Genomic DNA, 13,377 nt, shown 5'->3' with positions numbered 1-13,377 from the left:
AGGGCGGGGCAACAAGCAGTAGTTCAGAGGCTCAGACCCTCAGGCAGGGGCTGAGCAAACAAAGGGTACGTCTACTCTACGGGATTATTCCGATTTTACATAAACCGGTTTAGCAAAACAGATTGTATAAAATCGAGTGCGCGCGGCCACACTAAACACATTAAATCGGTGGTGTGCGTCCATGGTCCGAGGCTAGCGTCGACTTCTGGAGCGTTGCACTGTGGGTAGCTATTCCGTAGCTATCCCATAGTTCCTGCAGCCTCCCCCGCCCCTTGGAATTTCCGGGTTGAGATCCCAGTGCCTGATGGGGCAAAAATCATTGTTGCGGGTGGTTCTGGGTAAATGTCGTCAGTCACTCCTTCCTCTGGGAAAGCAACAGGTGGCGATGCAGTCCGAAATCAAAATAAAAAAAGAGCTCCAGCAATGGCGTCTGTGTGGAGATTTTTTAAAAATGATTTTGAATTTCGTCTTCTGTAACGGAGCGCTGATAGAACAGATTTGCCTGCCCTTACTGCGATCACATCCGCATGGTCCATGCTGGAGCTCTTTTTTTAATTTTGATTTCAGACTGCATCGCCACCCGTTCTGATCGGAGCTCCACGCTGGGCAAACAGGAAATATTCAAAAGTTTGCGGGGCTTTTCCTGTCTACCTGGCCACTGCATCCGAGTTCAGATTCCTGTCCAGAGCGGTCAGTGGTGCACTGTGGGATACCGCCCGGAGGCCAATACCGTCGATTTGTGGCCACACTAACCCTAATCCGATATGGTAATACCGATACTAGCGCTACTCCTCTCGTTAGGGAGGAGTACAGAAACCGGTTTAAAGAGCCCTTTATATCGATATAAAGGGCCTCTTAGTGTGGACGGGTGTGGCGTTAAATCGGTTTTACACTCCTTAAACCGGTTTAAACGCGTAGTGTAGACCAGGCCAAAGTCAGTAAAGCCCAAGCCCTAGGTCAGGGCGGGGCAACAAGCAATAGTTCAGAGGCTCAGACCCTCAGGCAGGGGCTGAGCAAACAAAGTCAGTACTTTTAGGGCTCAGGTCCTCAGGCAGGAGCTGAGCAGACACACAGCAGTCTAGGGGCTCAGGTCCTCAGGCAGGAGCTGAGCAAACAACAGTAAGTCCAGGCTTCTATGCCTGATCGTGGGTGAAAGGGGGAGACGTACACCCATGAGTGGGGTGGCAGCGGGGGACACAGGCACACCCACTCCACTGTGTCCCAGCCCGGGGCCCTAACAGCGGCAGTTAGTCTGCTGCTGTGTCGGTGGGGTCCTGACCGCAACACACCAACATTGGCTCGAAGTCTGCTGTAGCCAGACTGGGGTCGGCTACCCCCGGGCTACTTCCAATCTCCCCCTCCATTGGTACCTGCTCATCTCTAGCATCCTCCACCGGGTCCCACACCATGGGCTCCTCGGGGTGCTGAGCGCTGGATCGGTCAGGCTGCTCCTCAGGACACGGAGCGAGGGGATGCTCAGGCAGCTCCTCGTGGTACCGGGCTCGGGGAAGGCTCGGCCAGTCCTCCTCAGGGTACTGGGCTTGGGGAAGGCTCGGCCAGTCCTCCTCAGGGTACCGGGCTCGGGGAAGGCTCGGTCTAACAGGAGCTCGGTCAGTAGCGTCTGTCCTCTCCGGCGGCCGGGCAGCAACTGAGCGCTGGGCCTGGGCCTTTATACTTCCTGTCCCGTCCCTTGACTTCTGGCGGGCGGGGACAGGTGGTGGTGGCTCCGCCCACTGAGGCGGCTGTTCTGGCTCATCCCTCTCAGGTGCGGCTGGAAGCCAGGCCACCTCACTACACTCCACTTTTGATGTTCAGTCATCATCCAAAACCAGAGATGCGATATTGGTGATAAAATGCTCATACAGATCTCTGCATTATTCCTTTTTCACGTAGCTCATGAACTAAGAACAAAAGGTCAGGTCTACACTTGAAACTTTGCTGATAAAGTAATTTTCTGATAAGGGAATAAATGTTTTGCAACATTTCTACACCACCAAAAAGCCCTAGTATAGACCCAGTTATTCTGGCATTTTGCTGGTGTAGCTTTGCAGAACCAACATAAACTATAATGACAAAAGCACTTTTTTGCCAAAATAAGCAGTGTCTACTTCTTCTATTAGCTCAGCAGCAATGATGAAGTTTTTCCATCACTTTGTCTTGTACCAACTTCATGATTTTATTCATCTTTAAACCTTTTTGATCTGTGTCATTTTTCATTGTGTCTATCCAACACATCTTTGATCTTCCTCTATTTCTAGTTCCTTGCACTCTGATATTCTTTCTGGGTCCATTTTCAACATATGTCCAAATCACTGCAGTCACATTTCTTGGATCTTTTGTAACAGCATTATTTCTTGCCCTAGCCAGTTTCTTATCCCTTCGTTTGTTATTTTTTTTTCCAGTCTTGAAACTCAGAATTCCCTTCAGCCAGTTAGTTCTGGAGTCAGTATCAGCTTTCCTCATATTCCAACATTCCAACCTGTACAGCACTATTGGCCTAACAATTTTCTCATATGCTGATTTTCATTTTTATTAGAATGTCTTTAGCCTTCCAGATCTTAGAGGTTTCTGAATGCAATAGCAGTTAGCCAGGAGTCCTCTTTTTATGTCACCTTCACAATTTCCATTCTTCAGTACTAGCCGTCTGAGGAACACAAATTCTTCCAATTGTTCTAGTTTATTGTCCTTGAGTTTTATCCTTACATCGTCCTCATCTTCCAGTTGTAATAATTTTTGCTTTCTCCATGCTGATCTTCAATTCAAAATTTTCTGCTCTCTCAGTCTACCTTATCAGATAGTATTGACCAAGGAGAATAACTATGAGATCAATATCATCTGTGAATTTAAGGATATTCACTGTGCTTCTAAATAACATGCATTCTTGTCTCTCTCCTAGGTTCATTCAGAACCATTCTATTAGCTTCCTTTCTACTTTCACTGCACTCATCGACTTGCTGTAGATGTTGTCTATCAGTTTGATCAATCTCTCGGGGATGCAGTACATTCTCAAGACTTGTCATAATCCTTTCTGCCAAATGCTATCAAAAGCCTATCTGAAGTCTATAAAGTAGTTGAAAAACAGGTTCGGTTGTGTTCTATGTACTTCTCAGATAGCTGTTTTAAAACAAAATAACTGATCTATTTTACTTCATCCCGGTCTAAATCAAATCAAGCTTGTTCCTCTGCAAGCACTGCTTCCACATCTCGCTTTACTCTTCTCTGCAACATCTTCACGAATGCTTTCCCCAGCATGACCAATAAGCTGATTCCCCTGTGGTTCTTGCATTCACTCTTATAAACTTTTTTATAGATTGGTAGTGTTATTGCTTTTGCCCATTCACTCAGCACTTGCTCTTGTTTGTAAATCTTGTTATATAGCTTGTGTATTGCCTTTCCTGGGTGTTTGTCACCTGCTTGCAGCAGTTCTGCAGTTATGTTGTCACTTCCTGGCACCTTTTCTTTTCCAAATTGGCTCTTGAGATCTTTACTACTTCTAAGAATTTTAGCATCTGTTGCACTAGGAAGCTTCTCCTGAACCATTTCATCTACTCTGTTTTGCATGTTGTACAGGTCTTCAAAATATTCTTTCCATTGCTTATTCTTTGCTAATTCATCCTTGATTATTTGCTCACACTTGTCTTTCAGCACTGACATCTTCAACTTGCAAGATAACAGAACTGTGTGGGACATGTAATACAACCCTTGCATTGCACTTTGTGTATTCTTCTGCTTCTCTACCTTGGTCATTTTTCCAGTTGTTTCTATCTTTCTGGTCAATCTGTTGTACGTGGCTCTTACAATTGCCTTTTATTTTCCTTCAGTTTCCTAAAGCTTGTCACTCAATTGCAGCGTTTCATCTGTTATCCACCTTAGTTTCTTCATTTGGGGCCAATACTTATTCAGTAGTTCTCATAATCCCATTTTTATGCTATTCCATGTCTCTTCAACATTTATTTCTTCTTTCTGCACAGCTTCGTTGTATTCTCTCTTGATATCTAGCTCTTTTGATTTGTTCACGTCATACATCCTAATTCTTGGCATTTTTTCAGTTGCTCTCAGCCTCAACCTCATTGATGCTAGCATTAATTTTAATGATCCGATCCAATATGGCCACAAACTATTTGCACAACAACCCATTTGATTTCCATCTGCAATTCACAAGTACAAAGTCTGTCATGTTCTTTGTTTGCCCATCAGGTGATGTTTCACTTCTGCAGCTTTCTGCAGAGTGTTTGTTATTATAAAGTTGTTGCTTAGTCAAAAATTTAGTAGCCTCTGTCCTCTTTGGTTTTCTTTATGGAGTCTGAATCTACCTACTGCTCCAGCCCAGGAATTCCAGTCTGATCCTACTTTTGCATTAAGATCTCCTATAATAAAAAATACATCGTGTCATGAAACTTCTTTTTTAGGGTTGCCAACCCTCCAGGAATTAAAGGTTATATGATGTGATGAAATATCCAGGAATACATCCAGCCAAAAGTGGCAATCCTACTTGTATTACTTTCTGCAAATCATTATAAAATTCATCAGTTTCATTCTTGGGAACTGCTGAGGTCAGCACATTGTGACATTCCCCAGAGTGCGACCTGAACTGTTGTCTCCCTTTAGTTCTGTAGCCTGGGATGCCTTTTACACTGCTTTGCTAGTGAACGGCAAACCCCTCCAGGCTCTGCTTACTCACAGCCACCAGCATGCAAAGTCACTCCCAGCTGAATTCATGAATGCTATCCCCAGCCATCCATGAATAGATACAGGGTTACAGCTGCATATCCCTCAGCCCCAACCTTGCCCCATAGAAATGTGCATCTTGTACTGTTCAATAGCCCAGTGGATGGCACAAGCTCATGTTTACTCTCTCATTCCAACAATGGGTAATGAATATGCATTAGCCCTGTTGACTCAAGTAGAGAATCCACAAACACTTCAAACACACACACCGGTTTAGACAAAACAATAAAGAAGTTTATTAACTAAAGAAAGATAGATTTTAAAGTGATAAGTGATAAGGCATATAAAAATCAGAGTTGGTTACAAAAGAAATAAAAATAAACATGCAAGTTATTTCCTCAGCTTTCCCAGGGCTAATAGGTTTAAAAGCAAAAAAAAATTCTCACCCAAAAGCTTTCAGCGGTCTGTAACTGGCTGGAAAACCTCCAGGCCATGGCCACTCCCCCACAGTTCAATGATGCACCTTTGTCTATCAAGCAATCTTGCTGCCATGAGTAGAGATGGGAGAGGACAGGTAATTTGTGTGTTCTGAGTTCTCCATTCTTATACCTTTTCCCCCTCTTTGAGGATTAGCCCCAGCTGGGGCATAGACAAAACAGTCCACTGTGTACATGAGATATGAACTGTCTTTTAGGTGAATTGTAAGTTTCTTGCTTACACCTTCTGTGTATGTGAAGTTTGAACTGTCTCGTAGATGACATGTAAATTTTATTTATAACCTCCCCTGAGGGCAAATGGTTGTTTCAGCAGTTAATAGTTTTCCAACACCTGTGGTCAGTTTTATGTCGTCTCTGAGAAGTTAGTCTGTGGGTGTTCCCCAGAACTATACCATATGTCAGTAACAAACATACAGCAAAATATCATCATTTCAATGTTACACACATTTCAACAGGATAATAATATTCAGCAGATGATGAGTTTTCAAATGATAACTCACAAGGCATATTTTGTACAAAATATAACAACCATATAAAAGTGGTAAATGTGGGGTACAGTATGTCACACACACATTGTATTGTGACTGCATTGGATTTGATTTTGAATCTCATCTTCAGCATCTGAGGAGATGCCGGGTTAAATGCCTTTGGATTACCTTTGGCTTTAGTACCAGGCCTCCATCTACACTAGGAAGGATTTGCTGGTATAGCTACGCTGGCAAACCTTGTAAATGCAGAATGGGCCAAAAACATAACAAGCCTTCTTTCAAGATCCCTTTGACTCTTCAATGAATAAGCATAACTATATTCAAATATCTGATCTCAAAAGTTGTGCCTTGGTATTAAATCAGAACTCCCACCTGGGACATGATGAGCAATCCTTTGCTGGGCCTCCCCATCAAGTCCATTAACTGACATAGGACCTTATTTGGCATATGTTAATGAGAGTCTGGAGTAACTCCAGAAAGAACCAGGGTATATTTCTAGGAGTTTTCTTAATGAAAGTTTTCTTGTTGTTGCAGCTGGAGTGCTATAATGAAAATCTATTTAAGACAGTCCTGACACTTCTCTGTAGCTGTGGAATTAGCATTCCCACTCTATGCTTTTCTCTTGTGTTGCCCAAACTGGCTGAACAGTTTATAAAGCACATGAGCGGGGAAGATAGAGAGGTCCCTATGAGGTCTTAATGCCTGGATGAAGTAAATCTGTTAGCAGAAGTCTTGGGAGCATTGTTAATCGGGAACACATATTACAATGATTTTAAACCATCATTACATCTATATAGATTGTCAATGTCCCCCAAAGTCAGAAGGAGAAAAAACTAATGCTTCTTAGCACTTATTTTATGCTTGATGTCAAAGCACATGTACAAATATCAATTAAGTGTTACAATACCCCTGGGATGTAGATGAGTGAACACTACATTTAAAACATGTATAAAACTGAAACAAAGAGATTATATGTTGTCCATAGATCATACAGCCAGTCAGTAGCAGGGCCAGGATTATAATTCAGTGAATTCCTGGTTTCTTGTTGTGTGTACTATTGTTAGGCAATATCTTGGAACTCCACTTAAATGTAGTCTTGCGTACAGAAACAATAACATTCACTTTCTAGTAGAGAAGGGCCAAAGCCACAGATTTGGGTCAAGATCTGACTTTCAGACACCCCACAGTTCAGGAGCAATCATATCCTGGGTTGTGGTTAGACCAGTTAGTAAGAGATAAAATAGGGACCAGCTCTGAAATTCAGATGCCAGCTTCCTTTCCCTTCAGAGCTGTTCAAACCAAGGTTTCAGTTCAGGCCTACTTCCATTTTCTAGCTTTCCAGACAAAGATTCCCATTGGCTTTAATGGGTCAAATACTGCCATTGGACAAGGACAAGCTGCTCCTTTTGGTATAAATGGGACAGGTTCTGGTGTTGCATGCACACATGTGGATTTCATTGCCTTAAATGACCCACATTTTGCCAACAAATGCTTACAGTTTAATCTTCACTGACTTGTAGTAAATGGAATATGCACATGTAAGGACAAAATGTAGCCCCTTTTGTGTGAGTGAGCAGTGCCTAGCACATAGTAGGTGCTACGAGAATACAGATAGTAAAACCACAAGACTAAGAATAGCATCCAACTGCCACCAGTTACACCCATTTGATATAAACATAGATGTGAGTGTTTCTGATTTGGGTATTTTTTAAGTTGAATTCTGCATCTACCTTATATTTCTCAACATGTTTCTGATCTACATTCCAGAGTTAATTTCAAACAATCCAAGATGTTCTCCCTCTCTAGAAGAAACAGCCAGATGTGCTAAATAATAGTGTGTGCTTATTAATGGGATAGTGGTTTCTCAAGCAGCAATAACCATAATAAAGCTGTCAGAACTTCCTTCTCGCTTCTCATATGACATTTTAAGTGTCCCTACTATCTGAACTTATTGTAGTGGGCAGGAGAGAGTTACAGTGAATAGCTACTATAATTATCAGCATCTTCATGCATCAGCAGATACAGTTATCCCCTAGATTTCCAAAAATATTCCCTGGGAGTTGAGTTTTAAAAAATAAACTAAATACTTTAACCGAAAAAGTTCACATTTCCTATTTGCAGCTCACAGAGTCTGAAAGGGAAAAAAAGCAGATTTTATATCGTTTTGTTTCTATTCCTAGAGCTAAATTCTGCACTCAGGGCCAGATCACAGGACAACTCTCTAAGGGTTTCCTATGGAACATTCCTCTCCAGGGGGAGGAGCTTGGGAGAGAGACCTTCCAACCTCACAGATCTCAAAATGGATCATCTAGATCTAGGGAGGCTTTACTCATCCTGCAGTGATGGTTGCTCCTCCCTGCAACTATAAGGGCCATCATCCCATCTGGCAGAGCCGCAGAGCTGCTGTGCAGATATTGGCCAAGTCACCCTGCAACCCACTGCAGCCTTCTTTGAGATCTTTGGTGGAGGATGTCAGATGTGCTGAAACAATTCATCCCACAGCTGCCCTGGCCATTTCCCCTCCCCAGGCACGACTATATGCTGTTGGCTACACTGGCTCCCCTGCACAGGTAGCAGAGGGTAAGCAAAGCCAACTTCTGCAGTCATAAATTCCCCCACCTGGCCAATTTTCTGCCACCAGGACACCCTACCAGCTGTTCCTGGACAAAATTTAACCCTCTGGCCAATACATTTTTCTGCTCTTTAAGCTATATTTGAGACAACTGCATTAATTTCCTAACAAGTTCAATATTTGCTCGTACACAAACTCATTAATTTGGTGCTCAGCCAAATTCTCTGCTTCTATAAATTCACATAATATCATTGAAGTAAAGAGCTTCATCAGTTTATACCAGCAGAGAATTATCTTTAGCTTGTATTTCTGTGGCAGAGGCCATAGCAAGGCATGCAGTGCAGAGCAGATTCTTTTCCTTGTCTTACACCAACTCAGCAGATACTTGGGCAACCCCAGTACTCTGTACAATTAGTTGTACAGATTTTTGGTTGATTTGTGCCAGAACTTGAACACACCTTTCATTTAGGCAAAAGCCTTTAGGACAATGTTGGGCTTGCCTTGAACTCCCTTCCTTCTCCCTAATGTGCTGTTCATAAAATCATAGAATTTAGAGGTAAAAACGATGGGCTAAAGGCCATGATCAATCTCTCTACCAGTGCAGAATTGTTCTTTAGTGTAACATCCAGTCAAGTTTTAAAAATCCCAAGTGAAGGAGCTTCCACCACCTCCCTTGGGAAATTATTCTTCAAGCCTAATTCGGCGGGCACCATTATAAACTCAGGATTTGACATTCTGCAGCAACTAATACACCACTGATTGATTCTAAGTATAGGAAGATATCAGGGTTATTGCAGATAGTTGGGTGGTGAATGCTCTAGAGATATGTTTTCTTTTTCCCTTCTCACCACAATTTTCAGTAACTCAGATTTTCCAGCTATCACTCTACTGTCTTCCAAGCCACAAACTGTGAAATTTAGTCTTGTAGTACCTGCAAATGGAAAGATTTTTGGCCAGGATATGTACCTTACTAATAATGTAGATCTCATATAAAGACTAAAATGGCATTAGAAATAGTCTTTATTTTATTGGGTTATTTTTATTGTGTTTTCTAACATAATATTGAAGGAGAGGCTTTACTTGATTTGTAAGAACTAATGTATGACATGCTGAATTTTTTTTCTACAAACACATACAACACACAAGTGAAGACATAAACCCTGATACTGCAAACACATATACATATGAGTAACTTTACTCATATGAGCAGTCCCACTGAACTCAGTCGGACTTCTCATATGCACAGAGTTACTCAAGTGCATGTCTGCAGAATCAGGGCAATATTATGGTTGAAAATAGTAATTAAGACCTGGATCCTGCAAAGACTTACACAGGTAAGATTAAGCATGGGCGTTAAGTCTTAAAACTAGAATGATTTTTAATAGTAGAATCATAGAAACCACAGAAATTAAAGGTAGCAAAGGCCTGTTAGTCATCTAGTCCCCTTTATAAAATCCTTTTTCTTTAGTACAAACTAACATTACAAGATAATTTTTATTCATGATGCTGTTATCCAGCTTTATGGTCTTTATGCTCCTTGTTTTTTCTGGTCTTGTGTTGAAAAGAAAAAATAAATTAAAACAAGAAGCTGATTTGTAAACACACATTATGAAATATGAAGAATCGTGGGACCAACTGACCACTTCAGTGATTATGAACATTGTAAACTATTTAAAGAGAGTATTTTTCACTGTTCTTCATTAGGGTCTGATTACCTCAGCCATTAACATTTGGCTCTTATTATTATGATTGTGAAATACTGTTCACACTAATGGACAAAGAAAGTTGACGTGGCTATCTTGATTAACTCATCAATAATCATTTGGAATAATTTTTCTTCATTCACTGGATGAATCACTCACATGTCCTGTAATAATGCGCATTGTGGTGCAGTAAATTAACATTAAGATTATCCACCTCTGGGAGCTAGATTCTACTTCAAAGCACTTCTGAAAAGAGATTTCCAATGCGAATTCTACAAATAAAAAAAGTGATGTTACACAAAGACTTTTTTGTAACTCTCTGTGCAATATACTAGGACACGTAACCCTCAGATTATGCATGTGAGCTGCGCCCTATACATTTTAAATTTTTCTCCTGAGGTAAATGCAATTAAATTTTTGTCTTCAAAAACTATATATAAAATCTGTAACAGATGAGGGAAAATTCTATAAAGAATAAAAAACATCTTGTACTCGCTGTGCTAACATTGAACTGAGATGCCCTTTTAAAAAAAAAAAAAAGCTGTTTATAGGCCTGATCCTGCAAACCTTCACTCCTGTGAGCATCCATAGTGAAGCCAATGGACTACACATGTGAGTAAGGGTTTGCAGGATCAGGCCCCACATCATGAGTGAAATCGTTTCTCCCTGCAGAAAGCCCGAGCAAACAGGCTTTGCACCAAGGCTCTTCTCTGTCAGGATGGATGGGATGGACTCCTGCCTTCCCACTTTGCTCCAAGTCACTCCAAGGTTAACAGTGCAGGTCACAGCGTGCAGTAGTTTTTGCAGCTGTGGTGCACACACACCCTAAACAGGTATTATCAGAGATCCCTACCTTTCTGCTGCTGCTACCCCAAAAGTCTTATCTGCACCACTGCAGATTGAGAACCCCTGCTCTAGTGGCTCTCAAACTGGGGGTTGGGACCGCTCAGGGGGTCACGAGGTTATTACATGGGGGGTCGTGAGCTCTCAGCCTCGACCCCAAACCCTGCTTTGCCTCCAGCATTTATAATGGTGTTAAATACATAAACAGATGTTTTTAATTTATAAGGGGGGGTGACACTCAGAGGCTTGCTATGTGAAAAGGGTCACCAGTACAATAGTTTGAGAAACACTGCACTAGAGAGTACAGCTCTATACCATGCTGTGGGTAAAGTTCTCTCCTGTATAGGTTCTCCACAGCCTGTCCCCACTGGGTATGCAGCCTTTCAGTCTTTAAGTCAGAGTTGCTACTCCAGGCTTTCACCAGTGTAACTGAGAACTATATCTGACCTAGAAGTTTCAAACTTGTCTTGACTTCTATTTCTCATGGAGGACAGAAAAAACAATCCAAATTTGAACCAAAGAAGTGATTCAATAGTTTGTTATATAATTTATATTTAAATGCCTCAATTGCCCCTGTTATTATGAAGTTTTAGAGTATTCAAGTATGTTTTAATAAACATTTTTTTAGATGTGCTAAAACTAACATGGCTTAGAATTTTGTAGGCACATTGAATCGCTTTTGCTTTAGGTCACTCTGGTAATGTAAGGCTGAGCAAGTGAGCCAAAGTTCACAGGAGACTAGTGATGTACAGGGAGATCCTTGAAGTTTTGCATCTCAGTGGGCAATGCATGCAACATTACTTGGATGGAGGAAGTCTGAATATTTCACCCATTTTGTTTTAAATAAATCAGTACTTACTGATTCATTGGTGTTTGATTGGAGTGTCTTACCATTAAATCCTTCCACTCTCCCATCTCTCTTGACCAATCCTACTTCCAATTCCCAGCACCTGAGGGAGGCTACCCTACCTGACAACTATTCCCTCCAGCTGCAGGGAGTGCAGTTGTGCTTGGCACTCTGCAGAGGCATGGAATTGGTACTTGCATTCTCTCCTGCCCCTACACACACAACCCCATATCCCTTTCCCACACATGCCAGCAGCAGAGCACAAAAAGGATCTATATGACTGTTTATTTCATTTTCTCCTTTCAAAGGCCTTTCAACTACTTGATTCCTAACCGTGATGTCTAATATTTTCCTCATTACCAAAAAATATCCCCAACTCCAAAAGGTTCTCAATTAATTAATGCATCCAAAGTAAAATGTTTCAGCAAAAAGGAGGATACTGTTGGGAACAGAGAAAGGGAAGAACATTTGGTTGGCTGGTAAAGATTTAATAGTAAAGCAGGCTGCACTATGGACACTTGCAGATTAAAGAACATATTCAACTATTTGAGATATTTTCTTGTGTGTGTGTGCAGCAAGTAATCTGGGTAAATCTCACTGAATACATGTTACATGAATATTAAATACTATTTTATAGTTACAATTAGGAATAAGTCCTCTTGTGCTCTACAGGTTAAATAGAATTTATCAGCTCTTCTCTCCCTCCTCTCTATGTAGCAGCTATATAAGTGTGGGGAATCCTGACTGCTCAGTGGAGAAGTTAGTTTTCCTGCTGATGGAATGTTCTACAACAGTTCCATCACAGGTGTTCTTCTTTGAGTGCTTGCTCAGATCAATTCCAGTTAGGTGTGCGCGTGTGCCGTATGCATAGATGTCGGAAACTTTTTCCCTAGCAGCTACCCGTCAGGCCAGCTGTGGAGTCCCCTGGAGTGGCGCCAATATGGTGCTGTATATATGACCCTGCCGGCCCAACCCCGCTTTAGTTCCTCCTTACTGCCTGTGATGGTTGTTGGAACAGTGGTCTCTTGTTATCAAGTGCTCCACTACTCCCTTTTCTGTAACTGTTGTTCTTCGAGATGTGTTGCTCATATCTGTTCCATCCCCCCGACCTTCCACTCTGTTGGAGTAGCCAGCAAGAAGGAACTGAAGGGTGGAGGGGGTCAGGCCACCACACCTCACTGGAATAGATATGAGCAACACATCTCGAAGAACAACAGCTACAGAAAAGATGAGTAACCATTTTTTCTCATCTTCAAATAAGGTTATGGATACAAAATGCAGGAAGTCACCAGCAAAAGCCACATGATCTGCACTTAATTCATACCTATCATATGGCAAGGCTTATACTTTGCAGCTGTGTTGTTTTAGTCACATTGTGAGACATCATTTGAAGCGTATGAGATATTCTCAAAGCACAGAAAGGATGTAATCAGAAAAAAATATTTTATGGTTATATAGTCATTGTTGTAAAATATTTTATAGCATGAGAGATAGCATCCAAGAGACTATAACACTTACTCACACATAGTTCCCTTGATTTTGCTCCTGTTAGGTTGCAGGATCTTGTCTTCATTCTATACAAAGTCAATGCAGGAAGTGTGTCTAATTTATGCAGGAGTTTGGACTGGCAGCTGGACAACTCCAGGTCTGGAAGAACATTAATAAATTTCATTAAGTTATGAAAATTGTAGAGCAGCAAAGTTAGAGTTTCACTTTTCCAGATTTGGAAAAGTTTTGAAAAGTTACAGAGGGGGGAAAT

General features: G+C 41.6%; 1 long non-coding RNA gene across 7 annotated transcripts in view; it reads right to left on the bottom strand.

Moving 5' to 3' along the window:
- LOC120369375 overlaps positions 1 to 13,377 on the bottom strand; it is a 102,945-nt gene that overhangs the window by 15,776 nt on the left and 73,792 nt on the right. For 3 of the 7 annotated variants that reach the window (XR_005583121.1, XR_005583117.1, XR_005583120.1), the window contains 2 exons: positions 13,137 to 13,265; positions 9,233 to 10,200 (listed from right to left, as the gene is read on the bottom strand). This is a non-coding gene — a long non-coding RNA (uncharacterized LOC120369375). Of the gene's footprint in view, positions 1 to 9,232; positions 10,201 to 13,136; positions 13,266 to 13,377 lie in introns of those variants that run through there. The other 4 variants (XR_005583118.1, XR_005583122.1, XR_005583119.1 and 1 more) reach the window with 4 other exon arrangements.

This window comes from Mauremys reevesii, linkage group 7 (genome assembly GCF_016161935.1).
Source record: "Mauremys reevesii isolate NIE-2019 linkage group 7, ASM1616193v1, whole genome shotgun sequence".
NCBI classification, from domain to species: Eukaryota; Metazoa; Chordata; order Testudines; family Geoemydidae; genus Mauremys; species Mauremys reevesii.
The sequence above is the reverse complement of the archived record's forward strand: the minus strand, read 5'-3'. Positions and strand labels throughout refer to the sequence as shown.